Source organism: Penaeus monodon, chromosome 34, assembly GCF_015228065.2.
Source record: "Penaeus monodon isolate SGIC_2016 chromosome 34, NSTDA_Pmon_1, whole genome shotgun sequence".
Taxonomy (NCBI): Eukaryota; Metazoa; Arthropoda; class Malacostraca; order Decapoda; family Penaeidae; genus Penaeus; species Penaeus monodon.
The window spans coordinates 31,068,301-31,068,586 of NC_051419.1; positions in this window are offsets into that span (position 1 = coordinate 31,068,301).

Sequence of the window (286 nt, forward strand, 5' to 3'; positions counted from 1 at the left end):
TCTATCCACATGGAACGAAAAGGACGTATGATTCACCACCTTCAACGCGAGGGATGCAGAGAACCGTGGAATTTTCGCTGAAGTTGTGAAGTCGCACGAAGGTCCTTGAGTCGGTTTCCTAGAAAGCGTTCTAACACGAACCTTCACTCGCACATTCGCGTTTTCCAGTACAGCCGCGCAGAACGTGTTCCCCTGGTCCAGGGCGCAGGAGGTCTGTGGGGGAAGGAAGGGGTGGTGGTTTAAGGTATTTGTGAGCTGGGTGGGGGAAGGCTGCCAGTATATTTTG